The 25,662-nt window shown below is 34.8% G+C and overlaps 1 long non-coding RNA gene across 1 annotated transcript in view; it reads right to left on the bottom strand.

Annotated features, from left to right (window-relative positions):
* Positions 14,827 to 25,662, bottom strand: part of LOC110259432 — a 267,309-nt gene continuing 256,473 nt past the window's right edge. Inside the window, exons 3-4 of the long non-coding RNA XR_002341840.1 lie at positions 16,908 to 16,978; positions 14,827 to 16,450 (exon numbers count right to left, since the gene is read on the bottom strand). This is a non-coding gene — a long non-coding RNA (uncharacterized LOC110259432). The remainder of the gene's footprint in view (positions 16,451 to 16,907; positions 16,979 to 25,662) is intronic.

Raw genomic sequence — 25,662 nt, 5'->3', positions numbered from 1 at the left:
ATGATATGTATTTCCATTAATCAGAGATTCTATCTATATTCTGTAGTGATAATGAAGAAAAAGTTTTAATATCAGCTTAAGGTGTAGCTAAATTAATACAAGGAGTCAGAGTTTTATTTTATTTTTTTCAGTGTTTATAAAGATAAATCCTATTTTCAAACAAAGTCTTATATGGAGCCTCAAAATATAAGATACATTAAATTAGAAAGACACCTCAGTGGAAGTTGGAGCTACATTAAAACAGATTTTTTATGCTATAAAAATCTCCATAAAGTAAAAATGCTCTCTTAAGGTAAGAAACAAAATTCCAGCAAATATGAGAGATATAGACCCATTTTTAAAAAATATAAAAATGATAAGAATTTATAAGAGAGAAAGAACAACTACCAAAAACATAAATAAAGCACATAACGGGAATTTGTACAGAAAATATACATGTATGAAAAAGCATTCAATATAATTAATGATCTTCAAATTATAGCCATGTTAGAATAAGATTTTCCCTATCAGATGAACAACTACTAAAGAGTTATAATGCACAGTAAAGGCATGAAGAAACAGGTGTTAGCATACACCATAGGAGAGAGAATAAGTCTCTGGCTTGACAGGGCAACTGAGCAAGTAATTAAATTTAAAAGGCATCTGACCTTTGACCTAGTAATTCTTTTTTAAATATTTATCACCATATATGCTTTTATTGATGTAAATATATATGTACAAGTTTAATCATTACATCTTTGTTTACTACTGTAAAATCCTGGAAACGGCGTAACAGGAATTATTTTTATTTAATTATATACATCAAACAATGAAATTGAAGGTTGTCTTTCAAAAGCTAAACTGGTAAGTGCTCCATTTTGGAAAACTCTCAATAACATACATAACCTGAAAAAAAGTAACCACTGTGCATATTCTTACATTTGATTGTTTACCTTTAATTATATAAAAAGCATAAAACACTGCTTATTGCTGTTGCAGTTTTTATACATTGGCTATCAGAACACAGTGAATTTTTATAAACTTACATATTATGTTATACAGAAATAATGAGTTTTAAATAAATAAGTAGAAGCAGAATGGATAGGACATAAAGGATATCGGCTGTTCTCAATTAAGAACAAAAACCCCACAATTGAAATGCAGATGAACTGACTTTAAAACCAAGAAGACTACAGATCTTACCCAGATCTTACGATACAGATCAGAATCTAAAGATTTCCTCTAGTCAAAGTTTCCAGAGCTGGGGGCAGGATGGGTGGAGAGGAGGTAGCAAAGGAGGCAAGTGAGAACCAGAAGAGGGTTTTATGGTTAGAGGATTTTTTGTTTTGCTTTGTTATTTGGTCCCCAACAGTGTTGATCTAAGAAATCACTGAACATGGGAAAAGGCCAAGATCAGTATCTAGGATAGTTCATCATCTTGAATAAATACATAGATTTTTAGCTTTGGGCCCTTGAAGTCTTCCCAGAAATTAGAACAGCAATAGTTTGCTTGTAAATTGACACACACTGTGAAGTACCCTTCAGCTTGCCTAGAATGTTTATAAAGAATTCCATGTATTCCAACAATAATTTCCATTCACCAAGGACTTACTAATAACATCATACTTCAGTGAATACCTGAAGTATTCATTGAATGTGGCCTCAGGCTATGTTGGAAAGAAGCTATAGAAAATTTTATGCTCCCTTTAAAACATTATCTGCCAGAAGAAAGCCAGCCAGAAAAGAAATTAATTTATGTTCTCATTCTTTTCCTTCATTCTCATTGTCTCATCCTCCACCCTCCCACCATCTCTCTTTCTCTCTCATCTCCCTATCAGGTTCTTTTTCTGAAGTGGGGATTCCTATTTCCTTCTCCCAGCTGCTCTCCCTGGCTGGTTACACTGGCATAAGTTCCATCCTTAAAAGGAGTCATAAAACAATTTTGTAAATCAGGAAACTAATTCAGTTCCCCAGATCTTTTTCTGTTCTGAAGTCCATGTGGTTAAAATGGAAAGAAACAGCAGGCTTCCTCCTGGTATAGTAAAGATAAGACGACCTACCCTTGGTTGCATATAAGCTGATATAATCAACTGCTGTATGTGAAATCACTGTATAAATATTAAAGCATTCCCAATGTAATATAGAATTATTTGGCTGCAATGCAGTGACACAGCCTTGTCCTTAGCTCTTCATTCCTTTTTGCACTATGCTGCCCAAATCAAGCCTTGGCTTTATTCCTCCATGGATATGACTTTAACTTTTCTAAACTTCCATCTTTTCTCCAGAAAATGCAGCCAGAACAGCTCAGAGCAGCTAACTTGGGGAAATTAGCTATTAATAAGAGATTAAACTCCACCAGCTCCCTCTCTAATCATTCAAATTTATTTTTATAGTTTCTTTATGGTAGTTTTGGTAATCAAAAAACCTGGAATAACTTCATGTTCAGCAAAAATTTGAAGAACCTCAATCTACTACATGTTCCAGAAAGCAGGGGTAAGTCAATAAGTGAGACCAGCTCATTATGCAGGTGCTAAGAATATCAGACAATGGTTTTCATTTAATTCTCATTTTCCCCCAATCTTACATGTTCAAGATTAATCAAATTATCAAAACTTAGCCCATACTTGAATCTTCTTCCAAAAGGTGCCATTAAGGCAATTAAATTCCATTTTTTTTTCCAAGGACAAAGGCACAAAGATAAAAGGATATAGCCCCCTTTAATAGCACCTTGGAGACTTAGCAAAAGTTATTTAGTTTCATGAACTCCATTGTGTTGAAGAGTTCCCATTGATTACTGGCATAACTAATTCCCAGCATAAGATTGCCAAGCCAACAGGGCTGTCTAAGACCCCAGCTCAAAAAATGGAGTATTTTTTTTTTTCAAGACAGAAGTTTTGTCCATTTGATGGTTTTACACTACATTGTGTTTATTTTGGAGACAGACATGTGAATTTTCAGACTATTCAAGGAAAATATCCCATGAATCCAACTGATTTTGATAAGTTGACACTCCATCTAGTAACATGAAAAAAAACTAAGGATAAGTTAGAAAAAAAAAAGTAAAACAAAACAGAAATATAAGGTTTAGTTAGAAAAAGAAAATTCCCAGATGCCAAAAAAAAAACCCCAAAACCCAAAACCCAAAAACCAAAAACTGAGAAAGCAAAATCAGAGCACTCAGGGAAAGGTGACATTTGGGGCCAGTAAAGTTTTCAAATGAAAATGGTGCTAAAGTTTGAGTCCAGTGCCCATTAGGGACAAAAATAATGTTTTAGTCTACATATGTTAGGCACAATCATCCTTCATAGCACCTTAACATCCAGAGATCTTATGCAAAATCCAGAGATACAGCATTAAACATTAGTCTCTTTGGACATTTTGGTGGGAAAAAAAGCACTCGCAGCAGAGAAAACTTTCAACCCTGTGTTCACTGTGAGTGTATGGTCCACATTTATTCTACTTGCATGCTCCAGGAATTGAAATGTGAGATGCTAAATTCATGATTCAGATACCATTAACACAGGAAGTTGATTGAAAAAAGATACAGATGAGAACCTAGTCAGTGAAAATTAAGCTTCCTAAGATTTTTTTTTTCTTTTCTCATGAAGCTTAAACTCCCACAGCCATGACCCAATTATGTCCCCAATTAATCCATTTATACTTGATCCATCTCAAGAGTTTCTCGTCTTTGGAAAGGGCTTGAAATCTCCTGGAATTCAAAATAAATAATCTGTAAAGTCTTTTTTATCCTACTTCCATATTTTTAAAATGTATTCAGGTTACAAATAAGAGAATCAACTCTGAGTACAAGTAAGTATAAAGGAAGTAGTAAATATGTAAAAATCTTTGTGAAACTGAAGGACAGGAATGTGAGCATCCCTTAGAAAAGAATCAATCTTTTAAGTTTATAAGACATTTGAGAAGTACCCTCTCTGTCCATCTGGCTATCTCTCTGTACCTATGCCCTATTTATCGTTTATGCTGTATACACCTTTATTTCCCCCTACCAAACCAGTTCATATGAGAGAAAACCGAGCTAGAACGGAGTTTATAAAATTTTATATCATTTCTACCCCCAAAACAAGCTGGGAGATTCTGGTTTCTTGGCAGCATAAACTCATGATGATTCAAAGGAAAACTGGATAAATTACAAAACCAAAACCCAAAATTACTAATGAAGGACTCTTAAGAGTAAATAACCTGTGGAAGAGAATTCAATGTTGGAAGAGTGAGACAGAGAGGGGCAGAGATTCCTATTTTATTTTTTTCCTTCTTGTGGTTTTACTTTGAATGTAGTCCTAGTCACAGACCATCATGTCTCGTTACAGGGGTAATAGGGACCCTGCGGGCTGTAGAATATACACAGTCACAGAGGGGAGATAACCCAAGAAAGCATTCCCGTAATTTTGCGTATGAACCCTCAGGCCTTAACCACACATGCCCATAAAAGATGGAAAACAAAGTAGCAAAAGCTAAATGTTGTGAATTCTTTAAACCACTATCAAAAACCCACATCTGACAGATACCTAAGAAAGACTCCTACAAGTATGGTAAAGACCTAGAGAATGAAACTCAGATTTGAACCAATGCCTACAGCAGGTGAGCTACAAATTTAAATTCATGATCCAAATCAACGCTCTCCGCGATCCAGAGAAATCATATGACAGTTTTCATAATCCATTCACAGTCCCACACTTCTACTTTCTCCTCTCAGTTCAAATCTCCAACACCTCCTCCCTCACCTCAGTCAATTTGTAGCCTTACTCCATAATCACGGAGAATATAGAGAAAACCAGAAGAAATTCCACAAGCTCCCAGAGCAGAATTGCTTCCATAACCTATTTGTGTCACCTGCAAAGCTCATTAAAGACTGCCAGGAAATAAAAATTGAACCTGGATAATAAAATAAAGTCTAACCTTTTTTCTTTTCCTTCGTGCTTGGTTGGGTTTCACCTGCTCCTAGGGTGCTATGTGCAGAGGCCTTGCACTGGTGGCTTCAGACCAGAGCTCCTTCTGCGAAATGGATGCCAACACCCAGCTCTGTGGGGCGGGGCTCTGTGCAGAGATGCAGCACCTGGAACTTCAATCTTGCTAGGAGAGCAGCAAATCTATGCCAAGAACTACCTCCATTCCCCTTTCCCCAGGTGAGAACCCTATAAAGCAGCCTCACCTGAGGCCTTTCAGGGAGCACGTGTACTCTGTGAACTTGTGCCTCTCTGTTCTTTGATCTAAGAATAAAGCATTCCTTTGCTTTTTTTAAAAAAAAATTGTAGTTGATTTACACTGTTGTGTTAATTTCTGCCACATGGCAAAGAGATTCAGTTATACATACATATACTTTTTAAAAATACTTTTCCCAGATTTCCCCCCTGGCTCAGCAGTTAACGAACCTGACTAGCATCCATGAGGATGCGAGTTCGATCCCTGGCCTTGCTCAGTGGGTTAAGGATCTGTCATTTCCATTAGCTGTGGTGTAGGTCGCAGATGCGGCTCAGATTCCTCATTGCTGTGGCTGTGGCCAGGCTGGCAGCTACAGTTCTGATTGGACCCCTAGCCTGAGAACCTCCATATGCCGTGGGTGCAGCCCCCCAAAATAGCAAAAATAAATAAATAAATGAATAAATAAAACAAAAATCCTTTCCCATTATGGTTTATCATAAGACATTGAATATAGTTCTCTGTGCAGACAGTAGGACCTTGTTATTTATCCCATTCAGGTATAATAGCTTACATTTGCTGACCCCACCTGCCACTCCATTACTCCCCCAACTTTCCTTGGCAACGTCTGTTCTTGTTCATGAGTCTGTTTCTGTTTTGTAGATAGGTTTATTTGTGTCATATTTTAGACTCCACATATAAGTAATATCATATGGTATTTATCCTTCTCTTTCTGACTCACTTTACATAGTTTGAGGATCTCAAGTTGCATCCGTGTTTTTGGGAATGGCATTATTTTGTTCTTTTTATGACTGAGTAGTATTTCATTGTATATATGTACCAGATCTTCTTTATCCATTCACTTGTTGATGGACATTTAGTTTGTTTCCTTCTCTTGGCTATTGTGAATAATTCTGACAGGAACATAGGGGTGCATGTATCTTTCTAAATTATAGCTTTGTCTAGATATATTCCCAGGAATGGGATTGCTAGATCATGTGGTAAATCTATCCTTAGTTTTCTAAGAAATCTCCATATTTCTCTCTATCTATAGCAGCTGTACCAACTTATATTCCCACCAACAGTGTTGGAGGGTTCCCTTTTCTCCACATTCTCTAGCATTTGTTATTTGTAGATTTTTTATTTCTTTTTAATTTTTAAAGTTTTGTTGAACTATAGTTAATTAATGTTAGATTAGATAATTTCTGCTGTCCATCAAAGTGATTCAGTTATACATGTACACACATCCATTCACTTACAGAAATTTTTCCTACATAGATGATCACAGAATATTGGGTAGAGTTTTCTGCATTACACAGCAGATCCCTGTTGGCTAATCATTTCATATACCTCAATGAGTACATGCCAATCCCAACAACCAAGTCCGTCCCTCTCCAATGCCCACCTGTTACCCTTGGTAACCAAAAGTTTTTTGAAGTCTGTGAACCTATTTCTGTTTTGCAAATAACTTCATTTGTATTCCTTTTTAGATTCTACATATAAGTAATTTCATGTTTGTCAACTGTCTGATTAATTTCACTTAGTATGATAATCTCTGGGTCCATCCATGTCACTACAAATGGCATTATTTCATTCTTCTTTATGGCTGAGTAACATTCCATTTTATATAGGTACCACATCTTCTTTATCTACTCCTCTTTTGATGGACATTTAGGTTGCTTCTATGTCTTGGATATTATAAATAAAATGGAATAAAATCCTAAATATAAAACAGGATACTATAAAACTCTTAGAGGAAAACAGGCTGAATGCTCTCTAACAAACTACAACAAAATTTTTGAATTCACCTTCTAGAGTAATGGTAATAAAAATAAACAAATGGGACCTAATCAAACTTAAATGTTTTTGTAGGTAAAGTAAACAATAAACAAAAATGAGAAGACAACCCACAGAATGGGAGAAAATACTTGCAAATGAAGTGAATAACAAAGGATTAATCTCCAAAATATATAGACACTTCCAGCAGCTCAATACAAAAAATAAATAAATAAAAAATGGGCAGAAAATCTATTGCTTTTGGAATGGACTAACAATGAGATCCCATTGTGTAGCACTGAGAACTATCTCTAGATACTTACAAAGCAGCACGAAAATGGAAGAAAAAATTATGTATACATGTATGTGTAAGTAGGTCCCCATGCTATATAGTGGAAAGGAAAAAAAAAGTGTGTTGGAGGAAATAACAATAAAAAATAAATTTAAAAAATGGGCAGAAAATCTAAATAGACATTTTTCCAAAGAAAACATAGAGATGGCTAAAAAACACATGAAAAGTTGCACAACATTGTTAATTATTAGAGAAACGTAAATTAAAACTATGAGTTACCACCTTATACCAGCCAGAATGGCCATCATCAAAATGTCTATTCTTCTTTCTCTTTATAGTCAGGTCAACATCTTATTTCTCTTAGATGCCAGGAATATTTCTACCTCATGCACTCACCAACTTACACATGATTCATCTTTGTGCATTCTTTTCTCTCCACTGTAGAATGTAAGCTGAATAAGGACAGAGAATTTTGTTTGCTTCATTAACTGTTGTAATCTAGGACCTGGCACATTGCCTGCCTCATAGTACTAAATAAATAGTAGTTGAATGGGGGGTAAGCTCCTTCTCTGATGATTTAATCATCTGTGATGATGGGGATGAACCACAGTGTATTCAGAAAAGCACTCAACCCACAATCAGTGGGCCTTGGTCAACCTGTACTACTCTCAATTTAGGTCACTTATTCTTTCTTAGCCTCAATGTTCTCATGTGCACAGTGCTTTGTTTTGTTTTCTCTCTCTCTCTTTTTTTTTTTTTTTTTTTTGGTCTTTTAGGACCACACCTGTGGTATGGAGGTTCCCAGGCTAGGGGTCCAATTGGAGCTGCAGCTGCCAACCTATGTCACAGCCACGGCAACAGAAGATCTGGGCCTTGTCTGCAACCTACACCACAGCTCAGGGAAATGCCAGATCCTTAACCCACTGAGTGAGGCCAGGAATCAAACCCACAGCCTCACAGGTACTAGTCACATTCTTTCACCTCTGAGCCATGACGGGAACTCCCCTCATGTGTACAGTATTATTTAGTGTGGTTTTGGTTTGTGAGTGTGTGTGTGTGTGTGTGTGTGTGTGTGTGTGTGTGTAACAATTAAGGAAAATGTTATAGAACCTCATCAGTGGATAAAGTATTATATACAAGTAAGCTTATCATTATTTCATCCCCATATTATGATTCCTAATATGTGTTAGGTATAAAAATAATATTGTCATCATTACCCTATATCTAAATGTCTACTTAAAAATATATATTCTATCTACTAAAATATGGGAAATTGAGTCCCACAGTTATTAATCAATAACCCCAATACCTCAGAGTCCTTACCAGAGTGTTTAAAGCAGTATTTATCAAATGCTATTCTTGGACCACTTGGATCAATTTCCATTATTAAAATATATGCTCCTGAGCCCTACTCTAGACTGGTATTTGGAATCTCAGAGATTGAAGACAAAGGACATACATCTTGAACAAACACCTTATGTCAGTCATATATATCCATGTTTAAGAACAACTGGATTAAAGAAAACAAAACAAAACAAAACAAAGGCAGCACTTTTTGAGTAGCACGTCAGACCTTAGGGATGCCAATAATATTAAAAATGTTTGTGCATAGGGGAAATTAGCCATTATATTTTATCTGTAAAAATTATTGTTTCATATGAAGCCTTGAGCAATAATTGTCTTTCATTGCCTATTCCCAAAAAACATGTTTACCTGATTTGGAGATCTATTTTTTAAATCTGTATACTTCTAATTAGCATTCTGTATACTTCTAATTAGCATTCTTTTCCAGTGCTCAAGGAATTTAATCGCAGTTACCAAAATTTATAAATCGGGGTAAGATATCTCTATTGCAGTATTTTAGTGATTCTTACCCCACTTTGTATTCTTCTAGACACTGAAAAAAAAAAGCTTAAAATAAGGTGAGTATCTCTTATAGGAGGACTTTGAGGACTAGGCATGTGATGTCATTAAAGTATCACACATATGGTAATTTCCCTTTTTAATATTTACAATTATTCTTTGCAAAGTACATGATTTTAGTATAAGTATTATGTATATTTTCCCTTTGGAAATCAATTCAAATGTGAGATTTTATTATTAATGTCCCCAAAGCTCAGGCATAGAAATGAAAAATCAGTGTAGTTTTAAAAACTGTGTTATATTCAGTGAATGAACCAGAAGGCAATCCTCTCATGTCAAAAGTAATAGCTGCAGTGTTGACTTGCTAACTTATGACATAAGTTTAGAAAACTATTCCAGGGAGCAATAAAATTGTGAATTGGACCATTTTATGTTTATTTGCTCTGTTATTGGCCACTTTCTATTAAGTATTTAGTGTTCAAATTCCAATTTCCATGGCTTTTATGCCTCTCAAAAATTCTGAGGGCTCTAATTTAAGGTTCATTAGACTCATGAGATTTTGTGCCTAGAACTCTACAGAATTTTCACAGTAAGCAATCAATTATTTTATATAAAAATTAAAAAGATACAAATGAAAGTGCACCTCCATGTCAGATGAACAGGAAGTATGTAATAGGACACCCCTGTATATCAAAAATGACACAAAGAGTCTCCAATACTGATTCCTGTATCCTGCTAGGATCACTGACTATGCTGCAATATTGTAAAATACAAGACCTGAACAGAATGTTTGATTTTATCCTATCATCTATTCTAAAATACACTGTTGATGTATTCGTACTTACAGTATGTTTGTATCATAATTTTGTAAAGCAAAAAAAGAAAGGCCACCTAAAATAATAAATCAATGAAGGGATGGATTATTCTAATACAACGTGAAGAAGGGATCATGCTGGGTCATTGGAAGCTGACCCACATGTATATGAAGTATTTTGCCCACAGAGAACATGCAGGTGCAGAGCCAGAAAAAGGCTTTTGGCAGTGTTCCTTATAATTCCTATGGGGGAATTAAAGTAAAAACTGTTATGACAAAGTCTGATTCTGTAAGAAGAACTGAACCTATTTCTGCTTGACAGGGAATGAGGCAGGTGAACCAAAAGATACCCTCAAGATACAGAAGGAACTTCCCTTGTTTGATTGTGATTGTGATTCAGGGTAAAACAGCTAATCTTGCCCTTTCCAGATGAATGAAAAAGAAAATCCATTCACCAAGACAATTTGCAATTCCAGTCATGACCTAGAAGCTGGTATCAGGCTTACTGCCTCAATGTAAAGCAGCAACAACAACAACAGAAAAAAAAAAAAAAAAAAAAAAAAAAAAAAGGAAAGAAAAAGAAAAACATTTTTCTAAAACTGAGAAAATACATAAAGGAACTCTTCCAATTTAGGGCCACAATCTATGAGAAAAATTAAACTTAGACAGTAAGGCCAACATTCCCACATCTTCTTGAAAGAACTGTTCAAATCATAGTAGTATTGGGAAAGAGAGCCCAAGAAGAGAAAGGAGCTCTCAATGGGCAGAGGAAACAGATCTCAAAAAGAAGCTGCATTTGAAGGGATAGAGTCCTAGAGAGGAGAAGTCCTCAGAGGAACAGGCCCTGGTATCTGCATGCCTTGGAGAACACAGCCACTTGGAAGCCAGAGAAATGCACAATGATTTTAGAGGATATAGAAAGCCAATGGATGAAGTTTGGAATTCAAGCCGAGCCACATGGAGTGACACCTTAATGAAGGTCCTGGACCCTTGGTTGAAATTCCAGGAATACTATGACCTATGAATAAAAGCACACTCAAGGAGTGATATTTTCAACTTAGGGATAAAGAAAAACCTGAAATTATCTTGCCCTGAAAATATTTAATACAGCCTTTAAAGAAAGGTAATCTTTGAGAAATTTTAATTGCATGATAGAAGACAATTTAATATTTTTGGAAAAAATAACAAATCTAGGATTCTATAACATGCAATACATAAATCTTCTAGCCTTAAAGGACTAAATTGCCTTTGTTTGATTCTGTTTCTGAGCTCACAAAAATGACATATTCAAAAGATACTAAAATGCCAAAATCTTTTAAAAAGTTAATAGTTATGCTTATTAGTTAATAGCAGCAGAACCAGAGATGATTCATGTATTGGATGCAGCAGGCAAAGAATTCCAAATAATTTTGGCTAATACATTAACTAAAATGGAATAAATGGGAAAAAACTGAAAGGAGAAATAATTTTAAAATATATTTAGAATCAATAAAAATAAGAATCAAATTTCCATTCTATAAATGAAACATAAAAGTACTTAAGTTAAGGACTTGAGGGATGAGTTCAACAAAAGCCTGTAATCAACATAAGATAGAATTCATGATTTAAAAAGGAGATTAATAGTAAACATCCAAACTGAAGCTTATAAAAAAATGGAAAAAGAGGAAGAACAGAAGATACAGGTGAAACAGCTCAAAATATTTCAAATATATATAATTGGGTTACAACAAGAAGACAAAGAGAATGTTGAAATAAATATTGAGAAAAAATGACAAAAAATTTTCTAAATCTGATGAAAGATCAAAACTCACAGGTTCAAGCAGTTCAGTTAACATGTAGCTGGATAACTACATGGAAAATGACAGATAAATGAATTACAGTAAAATTTCCGAAAAACCAAATTCAGACAGAAAATATGTAAGAGCAGCTGAAGGAATAAAAAGACAAATTACTTTAAAAACTCCACTGAAAGCTGTTTTTTCAAGAAACAATATAAAAGGCAAAATACAATAGAACTATGGGTTTAAGATGTTGAAAGATATAAATGCCAACAAAATATTATTCAAAAACAAAGGAAAAATACAGATTTTACTTAAAAAGAGAAATAAAAGCTGAAACAATTTGTCTTCAGCAGATCTAGTGTTTCTATGAGAAACACTAATAGCAATTATTTGTGCTAAAAGTAAATGATCCCAGATAAAACCATAAAACCCAAAGAAAGACCAAAAATTTCCCCAAATAGTAAATGAATTTATTTATAAATAAATTGATAAATATAATCAATATTGACATTTAAAATAACAATAAGAGGGAGTTCCCTGGTGGTCTAGTGATTAAGGATTTGGCATTGTCAATAATGTGGCTGGAATTACTGCTTTTGCTTGATGCTGATCCCTGGCCTGGGAACGTTTATGATGTAGTCATAAAAAAACAAAATAATAAACAAAATAAAACAAAAACAAAACAAAAAACAAAACAAAAAACCTCCAAGAAAAAATAAAAATTTATTATGTATTTATAAAATATATAAAAGTAAAACATAAAGTAATAGAACAAATGACACATGAAGGATAAACAGAGTCTATCTGTGGCATCAATATAAATTGGCTCAGATATTGGCTTAATGCAATTTTTATTTTTTATTAGTTTTTAAATTTTTTTTGTCTTTTTAGGGCTGCACCTGTGGCATATGGAGTTTCCCAGGCTAGGGATGGAATGGGAGCTGTAGGCACCAGCCTATGTCACAGCCACAGCAATGCCAGATCCAAGCCACACCTGAGACCTGCACCACAGCTTGTTGCAACGCCAGATCCTCAAGCCACGGAGCAAGGCCTGGGATCCAACCCGCATCCTCGTGGATACTTGTTGGGTTCTTAAACCACTGAGCCACAATGGGAAATCCTAATGCAGTTTTTAATAAGTGAAAAAATGAATATTACAATCCCTAGAGTAACAATAAATAGAACAATAAAATAGGTTCAATCAAAAGGTAAAAATGATAAAACATTACGTGATTTTAAAAATGATTAAATAATATAAAAACAAGATTGACAGATCTTCAGATTGGATAAAATTTTATTACTATGTACTATTATAATATGATATATAATTGTAATTTGTATTATACATTATGCCATGTGATAAAGTATATACTATTTCATCCAACACACATACACACATACACACACACACCACCCTGAATGGAGGGCACAATTAAGCTGAAAGCAAATGGATGAAGAAATTATTGACCATGTGAACACTGGAAACAAAAATGGCTGCTACTAATGTTAATATCACTAAAATAAACCTTAAAGCAAGAAGTTCATTGGCTATAAAGAAAATAGTTCATAGCGATAAATGGCTTAATTCAACATAAAGACTTAAAAATACAATTTTGATATGTTCCAGAACATACAGTTTTCAAAACACATAAAGAAAAGAGAGAGAAAGAGATTGATAATCCTGCCTGGATATTTTTAACAAACACCTATCTCTCAGTACCAGAAATGATGCAAATTAAAAAAATCAGTAAGATTGATTTGAACAATATAATTCAAAGCTCACTGATCGATGTTTATAGAACATTACAACTACATTTGTAGAAAAAAACCTTTTTTTAAAGTACATGTAGAACATACACCAAAGCAGATGTTAACTTCAGCCACAAAGAAACTTGAAGCTAAAAGAAATAATACCATATAATAAAGAATGCACTATTAGAATAACCACTATATCTTTTGATAGGTGTTTGGAAATTAAGGAAACTATTTTCAATGAACCAAAAAAATTAAACAATAGAATTTAGTAAGAAATACTTTGAGACAAAAATAGTGAAAATTCAACATATCAAAACTTGTATAGTGTACCTAGAGCAGTGTTCATATGGACATTTATAACTGCAAAAGCATATATTATAAAAGAAGAAAGGTTAAAAAGAAACTTAACCTAGCTTCCAGATCAAGCAGTTAGAAAAGGAACAGCAAATAAAAGCCAAAGTAAAAAACAGGAAAGAATAATTTTTAACAATGAGGAAATATCAAAGAACAAAAATTGACCTACAATAGATAAAATCAACATAGTCAAATGGTGGGTCCTTGAAAAGAACAATAAAATAGATAAACATCTAGCAGAATATATCAAGAAATGTATGAGAACATACAAATTACCAAGTATTAAGAGTGAAATTAGGGAGTTCCCGTCGTGGCGCAGTGGTTAACGAATCCGACTAGGAACCATGAGGTCGCGGGTTCGGTCCCTGCCTTGCTCAGTGGGTTAACGATCCGGCACTGCCATGAGCTGTGGTGTAGGTTGCAGACGCGGCTTGGATCCCGCGTTGCTGTGGCTCTGGTGTAGGCCGGTGGCTACAGCTCCGATTTGACCCCTAGCCTGGGAACCTCCATATGCCGCGGGAGCGGCCCAAGAAATAACTAAAAAGACAAAAAAAAAAAAAAAAAAAAAAAAAAAAGAGTGAAATTAGGAGTTCCTCCTATGGTTCAGTGGGTTAAGAATCTGACTGCAGCAGTGACTTAGGTCACTTTGGAGTTGCAGGTTTGATACCTGGCCCAGCACAGTGAGTTAAGGATCCAAAGTTGCTTCAGCTGTGGCGTAGATCACAACTGTGGCTCAGACTTGATCCATGACCTAAAGTTCTTAGTTCCACAAGCTGTGGGTACAGCGAAAGAAAGAAAGAAAGAAGGAAGGAAGGAAGGAAGGAAGGAAGGAAGGAGAAAGAAAGAAAGAAAGAAAGAAAGAAAGAAAGAAAGAAAGAAAGAAAGAAAGAAAGAAAGAAAGGAAGGAAGGAAGGAAGGAAGGAAGGAAGGAAGGAAGAAAGAAAGAAAGAAAGAAAGAAAGGAAAGGAAGGAAGGAAAAGAAAGAAATAGAAACATAATATTTATTATAAATACTAAAAACATAATAACATACTACTTATATAGATTATGCCAGTGACTTAAGAATTTTTAATGAAATAGACAAATATCTCACAAATTCAATTTACCAATACAAAATGAATATAAATTCTGAATAATTCTTTATATGTAAATAAAATTTAATTCATATATAAAATCCTTGTTAAAAAAGAAAAGCACTAGGTCAGATGGTTCCACTGATGCATTCTTCAAACTATTTAAGGAACAAATAACATGAATTATTAATATGAACAAATGAACAAATAATATGAAATATTCCCCCAAATGTCCCACAGAATAGAAAATGACCAACACTTCTATCTCATTCTACATAATCAGCATAACGCTTATACTAAAACCTGACAAGGAAACTTCATAAAAAAACAGATGTCCAGCAAAGCCCTGAGCTTCTCCAGTCACCTGCTGTTCCAGCCCCACTCACCATCTGACAACAATTTCAAAGGAGACCTGAAGCCAGACTACTCGGCTAGTGCATCCCCAAATTCCTGACCCTAGACACCATGCTGTGAGAAATCATAAAATGATTATTGTTGCTTTAAACTCTTACATTTTGGAGTCAATTTTTATGCAGCAATAATAGCTAGGCTAGTACTCATCAAAAAAAACACTCAAAGAAATTTTCCACATATTTTTATCATATTCAAGACTTATTTTGGTCCGTATAACATACTAAATGAAAAAATTAAGAAAAACAGATATAATATAAATCCATATGTATGCAGGTGCATGTACATTAGTGTAAAATTTCTATGTAATCTCTAACAATAATTTCTACTCTATGCCTATATTTTAAATTAAAAATTTAAATATATTATCTGTATAATTTAAAATAAACCTATTTTAATAAGAATACCTGTTGGTGCAAACTACCACATAAAGGCTATATAGGAACACCTATGGCAACAAAGAAGGCTCTACAAGGAGAAGCTAAAATGAAATTCCCAACTTAAAGATGTTTCTTCATTGTATGATGGAAGTCAAATAATGAGATATTCAGTTTATTGTTATGACTTTTTCGCTTATAATCAGTATAAATTAGCTAGTTCACATATTTAAGCTAAGCAATAATTTAGGCAATCACAAATAAAATTTTTTCTCTAATTCTCTCATTGATTCTCAGTTCAAAAGCACATGAATAAAAAATTAAAACATTAGTTTATTAGTAAAACTCTATTTTCTTTAGAAATGATCAACAATCTTCAAACTAAAGAAATGTTTAAAAGTTGAAAATAAAAATATAGTATACAGTGGGTTTTGAAGTGCATACCTGCAAGATCTTTTTCCATAAATATTAATTATAGTAATTTACATAATTCATTGTTTTACATTTAATGCATTAATATCACAGTGCTTCAGCATTGTTTTAATAACATTTACACTTTACAAATATTCTTAAAACATAATTTTATAGTGTTTCAATAAAATGTCTATGTTGGTACAGAAACAAAATACAAGGATATTGCCTCCACATGTTGACCAAACCCTGGATTTTTTCTTCATCATTGCTTCTTGCTTTCAGGAAAGAATATAGCAGAGTGGCAGCTCTGGGGGGGAAGGACTTGTAGGAAAATGAGGAGGTAATCCAACAATGGTTCCTCCACTATTAAAAGACAATTTGGGACTGAAGAGGACCTTGACTACCTAAAAGGAAGAAGTAATAAAGATAACAATGAAAATACAAAGCTTTGGAAACATTTTAGGTATGCATCAAAAATACTAGTCACTTGTGGAGCATGATAATGTGAGAAAAAAGACTGTATACACATATGTGTGACTGGATCACCTTGCTATACAGTAGAAAACTGGCAGAACACTGTAAACCAGCTAAAATGGAAAAAATAAAAATCATTATAAAAAATGAGATCAGCTGAATAAACTACCAACATTAGTCATAGTTTGATATCCTCCTCTTTGGACAAATTCCAAACTGTACAAATCAAGATGGAAAACAATAAAATGTCACTTCAAGTTAATTTATGTTCACCTAAATATTTTAATTATTTTATGTCTAACGAGGAATGTCCAGGCTCCCCACTCATAACATCATAGATTTACATTCTCTAGGACAGGGTATTATAAATTTAATCATCATACTCACCACTGCCCTCTCTCCTTCATTCCATTTCATTGGTGGTGCTGACTCTGAAATAGAGTGGACTTCCACTGAATCTGGAAGAGAAAGAAAATTACTTAATAACTGAAGAGAAATCACTACTGAATGGAAAAAAAAAATCCTTTCATTATCCCAAAGGTATTTAAAAGCAAATAAATGAACATATTGTATTATTGTTTGCACATTTTCTCTATATGCAATACACATTTGTGTTGTTAATAAATATTTTCTTAATTTATCAATTAATCAACTTTAAAACAAGGTTCTAGAAAAAGAATGTTCAACACAGTTCTAAAAAGAAAACTTTGATGACAACTAGTAGAAATATACTTAAAAGTGTTATTCAGAACAATTACCTTAAACCTACTCAGCCACCAAAATCAATTTATATTTTACTAATAAGAAAAAAAAGGAGACAAAACAGAAGCACTTTGTTATACCCCTGGCTTTACAAAAGAACTTGAAAACAACTGGGGACTGAAATAAAAGTAATTCCTCTTGATTATTTTTAAAAGTGTGGCTCACCTCCATCCTACTGAGACTTTCTCTTCCCTAACTCTAGTTTTAGTCCCCATGCTTATTTTCTTATATTTTATAAAGCATTACATGAAGTGTCAGAGCTATTAGGACTCAGGACTAGTTTTGAAGACAGGCTCTGCTTGTAAGAAACAACTGTCAGAAGTGACAGGGTACAATTGTGAAAATGTCTGAAATAAAGGCTAAATAAATGCCTACGTATAAAGTGGTATTTTCCTGTTATGTCTAAGCAAAGCACTCTCTCTATATTCATGTTGCTGGACTCATCGTGTCACCTGTCCCATTCTTATTAAAAACGAAGTATTAGTACAATACTGCACATTATCAACAAAATCCTGGGGAAATTATCTATACTACATAAGACCCAGAGCATAATTATTTTATGACTTTAGCACTGCTAAAGAAAAACATAGCAATCATTTTATTGGCTGAACATACTCGGTTTTTTTAAGGGTAGTGTACTACAATATATTTTCAATAGTTTTGATTCATATTCTTATTTAGTATTTAGGTCTAGTTTAGAGATTTAATATCCCAGTTTGAATACAGAAATGCCAAAATAACATAAGTCGGAAAACGGTTTTCTTTCTTAGAGCCCAAGTGTTAGCAGATTAGGTCCCTGAGAAACATCACTGTAATCATGAAAACAATTACGGATGGAGGACCATCACCAAATTAAAATGAGAGGCAGATTGACAAACCTATCCACATTTCCAGACCAGAGAACAGAGATTGTGTTTCTCAGGGAACACAGCTTCCACACTACAGTTGACAATCATGGTTTCCAAGGAGTATCTAGAGCTGGAGACAACTCCTTCCATTTTCAGTGATGGGAGGGGATGTACCCAGGGTCTTTGTGGGATGGGGCAATGGTTCCTTATGCAGAAGAAATGCAGAAGCGACCAGAGTGACTTCAACAGTAAGAGGCTCAGTGGTTGACAAACCCGACTAGGATCCATGAGGACATGGGTTTGATCTCTGGCTTTGTTCAGTGGGTTAAGGATTAGGCGTTGCTGTGAGCTGTGGTGTAGGTCACAGACACGGCTCAGATCCTGCGTTGCCGTGGCTGTGACTGTGGCTGTGGTGTAGGTCGGCTGCTATAGCTTCAATTTGACCCCTAGCCTGAGAACTTCCATATCCTGCAGGTACGACCCTAAAAATACAAAAGACAAAAGACAAAAAATAATAATAATAATAGTAATAAAAGAGTAAGAGGTCCTTGAGAAATTGGATGGAAAATTCTCAACACTACCTAGTTAACAACCTCATCATCTTACATCATATCTGTATACTAAGACTGATGAAGTTTGGAGGGATAAGCTACATTCCAAATCTAATTGTGTTTATTTAAACTTCTATTCACTAGCTGAATACTGAATACCATTTTATTTTTCCTTAGAATATTACCTTTTTTTCCCATTCCCTACATGTACAACAATAATTATGCTATAATAAAAACCTTCCATTTTCCATTTTTTGTATATATCAGAAATGGCTATTTTTTACCTTCTAATAAGATGTATAGTTATTTGATTCTTCTATCAATATATTCTGAAAAAAGACTTTACCTGAGCAGTAAAATTTGGAGGAGCCCACGTTGAATGGGACATTTTGATAATGGCACATATATTGGAATTGTACAAGCATTCTTTTTAAAGCAATCCCATGGTATACTACTTAGTAAAACTAATTTTTGAGATAACTTTGACTCACATTTTTTTGAAAACGTGTGTTTCCATGTAGAACAGTGCATTAAATTGGAACATACCTATAGCTAAGTGTATAAAAGGTGGGAACAATGGAAAAAGTACAGAGAAGAGGCTCCTCTTTCTGGGATCATATCCTGGTGCTTTTGCCCCCTGCACCTTCCTACAATATTCCACCTACCATATGAATCTGTGCTTATGATGTTTGTTCTTTAAAAGCTTTCTATGAACAGCTCTTCCTTTTCGTGTTTCATGATAGGACCTTTTACAACCTTTCCAGGAACAGCTAAATAAATGAAAAGTTTTTCATTTCTTCTTTGGTCTACAAAAATAGCTTTTGTTGATGATGAAAAGTGCAACCTCCCAAATTTCTCATTTTTCCATGAAGCAAAGGTTTACTTTCTGAAGGTTTCACAAGTACTATGAATCACTATATTTATCTTCCCTCTGAATGCAGAAAAATGGGTGGCAATTTAAGCCCAGGCCTGGCATATTTCTCAAAATATGGAGCCATGACCACATCTAGATTTACTTATTTTGACCAAGACTCTAATGTTATTTTTATTTTAAAAAAAGCACTCTTAATTGTAGTTACAGCTACATATTCTTCTTGTTAAAGAGTAGAAGACAGGGTTTAGCAAGTCATCCAAAACTAATCTCCAGATATGAAAAACCTAACAGCTGCAACTAAACATGAATCTATTTTTTAAATATGCTAACTATACCTTTGACTTGTTAAAATACTATCTTTTATGTTTAAGACAACTGATGTTCAATAATGTATTCTCAACCAGTGATATAATTACATAATTAACTATAGTTTTTCAAACAGATATTCCCTTTTAAAGTTTCAGGAAAATACCACAAAATAGGTTTGTGTTCCAATTTCACTGATGTACTCAAAATTTTCTGAAATGTCTTTGGAGGTACAGAGCCTCAAAGAGGGAAAATAACAGAGTTAATGTGACTTTTCATTTTGTTACAATAATAAAAACTTTTAAAAGTATTTAATAATATTCTCATTCATTATTAGCTCCTATTATATATCTTTAAAATGATGGGCTATTGTTTAAATTATTGAAATTATCACTTGTTTGTAATAAGCCCTGTACCTATGGAAAAAAGTTTATAATTATTATAAAGTATATATATATTCATAAATCTATTCATAATGGATGTTTTATCACAAGTGCTAAACAAGTATTTTAAAAGTCCATTCTATGTACAAATACATGCACCCTCATAAGTAAGAATAATTAGCACATTAATTCACTACATTGTTTATACTTCAATTATAAAGGCAAATAAAAAGCTGTTCATGTTCTGCTTGAACAGATTTGCAGCTCTATGCAACTACTGTCTGACCTTAGTTTCCTTTTATAAACTGAGAATATTTAAAACTAAAACATTTTGAAAGGCAATTATAAATTCAATTCATTAAGTGGCTAAAGTGAAGAAACTATACATTAGGTAAACTATTAAAAAAAGTTGGTAGAGGGAGTTCACACTGTGGCTCAGTAGTAACAAACCCAACTAGTATCCAGGAGGATGCGGGATCGATCCCTGGCCTCCTTCAGTGGGTTAAGGATCTGGTGTTGCCATGAGCTGTGGTGTACATCATCGATGTGGCTCAGATCCCATGTTGCTGTGGCTGTGGTGTAAGCCAACAGCTGCAGTCCCAATTCAACCCCTAGCTCAGGAACTTCTGTATGTTACAGGTGCGGCCATTAAAAGCAAAGCAAAAAACAATAAAAAAGAGTTAGTCTAAACCCAAAATGTGGATATTAGACCACTTATGTTTGCTAGTGGAAATGAGTCACAATAAGGTTAATTGTAATTAACACACAAATACACAGGTTAGCTGTATATACAAATGTAGTAAGATCTGTGGTCACACAATTACTGCTTTATATTAGGCTAAATATAACATGTTATTCATTTTAAAACAAGATTTTTAAATTAAAGTTATTGGATAACAAATGGGTTATTCATGAATACGTGAATTCAATAACAAGTTCCACTTTCTTTAGCATCCTACTTCCTAAAACAGTTTTGCCCTCAGGGTCTACTTGAAGAGTGAACATCCATATTTGTTGTAATTCACCATGTTAGTGAAGGTGTCAGGCTCCAATATTTTAAGGCACATTAAAATAGTTACTGATTTTAACATGACACCCCAGTGGAGCCAGGCATTATAGTTTCAGGCTTTCAGTCCTTTGTCAAACACACACTCACACACACACACACAAATTAATTCTGTATGATTTTCAGTTCTAGTTAGAGCCTTTGTCCCGAGGGCTTGTTAATCTTGTATCCCATTCGTGCCCTGTTACAATTTAAAGATTGTCACAAGAAGGATAAATTTCATGCCATTTTCTGTTCTCATTACAATCTTCAGATTGTTATGAGAACGGATTAATTTTGCTCAATTTTCTGCCCTCGTTACAGACTGTTATGAGAATGGATTAATTTTATGACATTTTCTTCTTTCATTATAATCTTTGTTATGGGAATGAGAATATGTAATGAGAATGAGAGCATATCAAGCATTAAAAGGTCTGTGAGAGCTCATGACAAAGATTGTAACAAGAAGAGAAAACGGCACCCAATCCATTCTTGTGACAATTTTAAGATTGCCAAGCGAACCCAGAGTGACACTGCATTTATCCACTCTGAAGACAAAGATTGTTGAGAAAATGGGAATGAGAGCAAAATTAATCAGTTCTCCTGACAATCCTGAGATTGTACTTAAGCTTGCAGTACCTTTTTTGCTGTTACATACAATACTTACATGAAAACATGTGCATTGCCATTAAATGTTATTTATTGGAAAATGTCATTTTCATATTTTATTTTTCTACCTCTTCCTCTTTTACCTTCAATTTCTTTCTCTCTCCTTTCTTGCGTTCTCTCTCTCCTTCCTTCTATCCTTTCTTCCTTCCCTTCCTTCTTCTATTTTATCTTCAATGGATAACAAGACCTGAATTTTTAAAATATTATTAAATTTAAATGGAAATAGGTATATTCTAAAATGTCAAGAAAAACAACAGAAAGCAATACCAAAGTATGGAGTTCCTGTCATCGCTCAGCAGAAGCGAATCTGACGCGTATCCATGAGGACACAGGTTTGATTCCTGGCCTTGCTCAATGGGTTATGGAGTGTTGCTGTGAGCTGTGGTGTAGATCGCAGACACAGCTTGGATCTGGCATTGTTATGGCTGTGGTGTAACCTGGAGGCTACAGCTCCGATTCAACACCTAGCCTGGGAACCTCCATATGTTGCGGGTGCTGCCCTAAAATTACAGAAAAAGAAAAAAGAAAACAATACCAAAATAAAGCCACAATAAAATAAGATGCAGGATCTCCATCAATTTCAAGTTATTTATTTGAATCAATTGTCTCCACATGGCCAGAAAGAAACACTAACTTTGCTTTTGTAGAAGTTAGTAGTCAATATAATAAGATCATCCTAGATATACAGATGTATACTATTAAATAGTTTTAATTGTTAGTAAATACTTTATGGCTTTCTAATATGTTTCTCCTAAACTTGAGGGAGGAATATCTATCACTGAATCTGAATAACATCAGTGTTTCCATTTCACAAGGAACAATCCAGTAGGTTAAACAATCTTTTGTTTCCTCTTTATTCTATGAGAAAAGCATCAGATAAATCTTTCTTTTCAAGAAATCGTTGTTCCCACTGTGGCACAGTGGGTTAAGAACCTGACTTCAGCAGCTCTAGTCACTGTGGAGGCTCAGGTTTAATCCCTGGTCTGGCACAGTGGGATAAGGATCCAGGGTTACCACAGCTGTGGCGTAGGTCACTACTGTGGCTTGGATTTCATCCTTGGCCCAGGAATTTCCATATACATAGGCATCACCATAAAAAAAAAAATTGATGTTTACAGAATATCCTTATTTGAAAATACCTACTATTTGAAAAAAACTGCCAAAATCTTGAATATGAATATGTATATATGAGTATACAAACATGTAAGGATAAATGTACATATATTGAGCATGCAAAAATTATTCAGTATGTATCTAGGCATGTGTATATATTTTTCTTGGTATGTATGTCATGTAACATCTTTTTCAATATGGTATATCAGATAAATGACTCTGGAAAAAATTAGCTTGGTATAATCAAATAACTGCCACAAATGATGCCTGCAGTATTACTGAATATTAATTGGATAAAATATTCAAGAATATCACATAATTCACTCTGACACTATTCTGAGATTGTAGGCTTTTTTTTTTGTTTTGGGGAGCAGTTTTTTTTTTTTTTTTGTCATGGAGAAGTTTCCAGGCCAGGGACTGAACATACGCCACAGCAATGACCCAAGCCACTGCAGTGACAAAGTTGGTTCCTTAACCCCCTGAGCAACATGGGAACTTCTATGCTTAAATTTAGATATATATATTTCATGTCTTAACTTTTGTGTTAAAACCAGGAGGTAAAGTTGTTAAAGAATCCTAAGATCATTAAGCTATGTCTACTTATTGCAGACCACTCTGCATTGTTACACATCACAAACATCACTTGAAACTAATGCATAGTGAGTGGCTGAAAAAAATGTTTAGCACTGATCAAAATTTGATATCATACCCATGAAAGCTTCCTGACCACATGTTAAAATGACTTATGTTTTTTTGATGAATCTCATTTTCAATATCAGTGCAACATTAATGACTTCCATTAACAACTCACTCCACCCTAATTTTTTTATTCTTTTTTTTTCTAATGACACAAAATTCTTATTCTCTTTCTTCTCCAGTTGAAATATTCATTATTTACAAATGCTTATTTATGTTTGTGTTCATATGTAACATGACTGTAAGCAATGTTCTCTCGAATTCTGAGCAGAGATAGATTCCTGGGGTATATAAAACTGGGAGGGGCTAGAGAGAGACAGTTATTACATAAAGGCCAACCTGGCTCAAATGAAGCATGAGGAGCATCAGCAGGAGATGGTGGACAAAAGCGCTGCAGAAAGGCAGCCAAGGACCCCCCAAAGCAGGGACCACAAAAGTTATACTGAACTGTGTTGTGGAGCTTCCCCCGACCCTCCAGGAGAGCAGACTCCTCAGATGTATCTATTGTGCAGACCACACGAACCTGGCTAGCTAGTCATGCACATCTAAGTGTATATCATCAGTGCCACAATAAATACTATTTTAGGAGTTCCTGTTGTGGCATAGTAGGTGAAGAATCTGAGAGCAGTGGCTCCAGGTGCTGAGGAAGCTCGGGTTCGATCCCCAGCCTGGTGCAGTGGGTAAAGGATCCAGCATTGCTACAGCTGTGGAGGGGGTCACAGCTGCCACCTGGATTCAATTCCTGGCCCAGAAACTTCCACACACTGGGAGCGTGGCCATTAAACAAAGAAAAAAAAATACTATTTCACACACACACCCCTCAGCATCCCCCTGCCCCCGAAAAAAAGAGAAAAATATGGCTTCCATCTTTCTGACTTGAAATTCCCTCATTAAATCAAACATTACCTTGTTAACATTAGTTCACATTTTAGCAGATGTTTCCACATAGTTAACATTCCACTGATTGGCTCTGGTTTTTGCCTCTTCTACATAAACCTTGCTTTTATCTCCTAAATCTGATTTGTAACCAACTGGAGAAAATTAAACATTCTTATCTTCTTTTATTCTTAACATATGCTCCTGAAACCAGCTGTGGCTGCAAAGGATTCAATTTCTGTAATAGTGGAGACAGCGGAAACCCTCCCCATTCTGGAAGTAGTTGTCTTTAACTGCAGCATAGTCCTCCAGCCCAGGCGATTCAGGAATAAATACAGCAATACCAATACACTTCAAGAGACTCAGAAAATTTTTCAAAAGCTCAATTTTCTTGCAGTGGCAATCAATGCATGAAATCCTGGAGGCAGTATGAGGTGAGGTAGTAAAAGCACCTGATGGGTAGGAAAGATCATATGTGCTGTGAGAGAAGGGGTACCTGTAACAGCTCCCTCCAAATCACAGTCCTAACATACTAATTTAACATCTTTATTCCACTCAGGTTCTTGACCTAAATTATCTTCTGCTACAAAGATGAAGGACCTGGCCTAAAATGGTCCCAGAGGCCCATGTAAATGTACCTACTCCACTGTTGCTTAGAATGGTCTATTTAAAATGCAAAGTGTGACTACATCTCTCTGTGTCTTACCAGCCATCTAGCATCCAGAAAACAATGTCGGAGCATTTTAACAGGACATTTAAGGTTCTCAGTGACTGGCCCTTGTGTATCTCTCCAACTCTCATCCTTTGCAGTCTCTGTTTTATGCTATCGGTTGCAGCCCCCACTCTGCCATTTCTCATCTTTGTGCATTTGATCATGCTAATATCCTGTCTTGAACGTACTTCCAAGTCAGAGACCCTGATCCATACCCAACCCCTCAGCCTCTGTGACAGAGCTTGTCATTATTTGTAGAGGAGGGGCTAGGGGCCCAGGTCACTTTGGGTGTGATGTTGCCACAATA

The sequence above is a fragment of the Sus scrofa genome, chromosome 2, assembly GCF_000003025.6.
Source record: "Sus scrofa isolate TJ Tabasco breed Duroc chromosome 2, Sscrofa11.1, whole genome shotgun sequence".
Taxonomy (NCBI): Eukaryota; Metazoa; Chordata; class Mammalia; order Artiodactyla; family Suidae; genus Sus; species Sus scrofa.
Note: the sequence above shows the minus strand (reverse complement) of the source record. Positions and strands in the feature narration are given on the sequence as shown.